The sequence below is a fragment of the Kryptolebias marmoratus genome, unplaced genomic scaffold (assembly GCF_001649575.2).
Source record: "Kryptolebias marmoratus isolate JLee-2015 unplaced genomic scaffold, ASM164957v2 Scaffold219, whole genome shotgun sequence".
Classification (NCBI taxonomy): Eukaryota; Metazoa; Chordata; class Actinopteri; order Cyprinodontiformes; family Rivulidae; genus Kryptolebias; species Kryptolebias marmoratus.
The window spans coordinates 2,374-4,435 of NW_023665953.1; the positions used below are offsets into that span (position 1 = coordinate 2,374).

General features: G+C 43.9%; 1 long non-coding RNA gene across 1 annotated transcript in view; it reads right to left on the reverse strand.

The window, feature by feature from the left end:
* Positions 1-2,056, reverse strand: part of LOC112450164 — a 4,196-nt gene extending 2,140 nt beyond the window's left edge. The window contains exon 1 of the long non-coding RNA XR_003038707.2: positions 1,815-2,056. This is a non-coding gene — a long non-coding RNA (uncharacterized LOC112450164). The remainder of the gene's footprint in view (positions 1-1,814) is intronic.
* Positions 2,057-2,062: the final 6 nt, after the last annotated feature.

A 2,062-nucleotide genomic window follows, 5' to 3' on the forward strand; every position in this document is an offset into this window, starting at 1 on the left:
CAGTCTACATGTGTTTTGTGGACTTGGAGAATGCGTTCGACCGTGTCCCTCAGGGAATCCTGTGGGGGTGGGGGGTGCTCCGGGAGTATGGGGTACCAGGCCCTTTGATACGGGCTGTTAGGTCCCTATATGACCGGTGTCAGAGCTTGGTCCGCATTGCTGGCAGTAAGTCGGACTCGTTTCCGGTGAGAGTTGGACTCCGCCAAGGTTGCCCTTTGTCACAGATTCTGTTCAAAACGTTTATGGACAGAATTTCTAGGCACAGCCAAGGTGTTGAGGGGATCCGTTTTGGTGACCTTAGGCTTGCGTCTCTGCTTTTTGCAGATGATGTGGTCCTATTGGCTTCATCAAGACGTGATCTCAGCAGTCCAGATAAATGTTGAGGGTTGAATCAGAAACAGGGCTCTCAAGTTTTGATCTGACCTTGGAGTGAGATTATGAGCTGTTAGAAGTCGTTAAATGACATCATCGCCTAATTTGTATATTTGGTCCTGTTGGACAGGATGTAGGAGAGAGAAGGGCAGCAAGGCTCACAGCATCGGGGCAGAGCTTAAGCTGTTTTACCATGGTGTGGATAGGAAGAGAAATGGAGTAAGGATGGTCCTGAAGAAGGAGTTAGCAAGGAATGTGGATGAGATGGAAAGAGTGTCAGACAGGGTGATGTGTCTGAAGGTAGAAGTCGACGGTCTGATGTTGAATGTTGTCAGTGGTTCTGGTCCACAGGTTGGATGTGAGATCGAGGAGAAAGAGAAATTCAGGAAGGATCTAGATTAAGTGATAGAGAGTATTCCCAGGGAGGAGAGAGTGGTGATCGAAGCAGACCTGAGTGGACATGTTGGGGAAGGAAACAGAGAAGATGAGGAGGTGATGGTGTCAAGGAAAGTAACCAGGAAGGACAGATGGTGGTGGATTTGGCCAAGAGGATGGAAATGGCTATAGTCAACACCTATTTCCAAAAGAGCGAGGAACACAGGGTGATAAGAGTGGAGGCAGAAAGACGCTGGTAGACTACATTCTGTGTAGAAGAGGTAACATGAGAGAAATTGTGGACTGTAAGGTGATGAATGAAGATAATGAAAGAGAAAGGAGAGTAGAGGTCGTAGAAACTGTGGACCAGGAAGTGGAAAAGTTTAGTGAGGATGAAGTCTGGAAAGTTTTGAAGAGGATGAAGAAGAGGAAGGCAGTTGGACCTGATGGCATACTAGTGGAGATATGGAAATGTCTAGGAGAGATGGTAGTGAGGTTTTAAATTTGATTATTTAATGGCATTTTTGAGGGTGAGAAAATACCTGAGGAATGGAGAAGTGTGTTGGTGCCAATCTTTAAGAACAAGGGTGATGTACAGAGTTGTAGCAACTACAGGAAATTAAGTTGATGATCTGGGAGAGAGTTGTGGAAGTTAGACTGAGACAAGAGGTGACTATCTGTGAGCAGCAGTAGGGTGTTATGCTAAAGTGGATTGTTGCTGTCTCCAAACAACTTTACTGTCAACTTTTCCAACCATCATCCATCCATCCATTTTCTTTACCCACTTCTCCATTCCAGGTCACAGGGAGCTTGGTCAACTTTTTATATTTGCAGTCCTAGCAAACACTAATTCATCAACCTCTACATCATTGTCAGTTTTGCATTTCATGATTAAAGACCAAAAAAATCTCTGGTGATTTAACGAGCTCCAGGAGAAAAAAGATGTAGCATCCAGTCATGTTTTATAATGTCAACAATCCACTTTAGAAGTGGGTCCAATTAGAGTCATTACATTATATAGTTAAAATTTTACTGATTTAGAACCATTTCAATATATTTGTACTTACTGAACATTTTTGGAAGCTTTGACCACTGGCAGCAGCCTCAGAACAGCCTCATTTTTGGTAGAATATTTCTTTAGGTCAAACAGGTCCAGAATTTTTCCTGATGTCAGTAAGATGAAGGCCAGAGCTGACCACTGAGCAGGAGACAGTTTATCTGTGGAGAGACTTCCTGAACTCAGAGACTGTTGGATCTCCTCCACTAGAGAACCATCATTCAGTTCATTCAGACAGTGGAACAGATTGATGCTTTT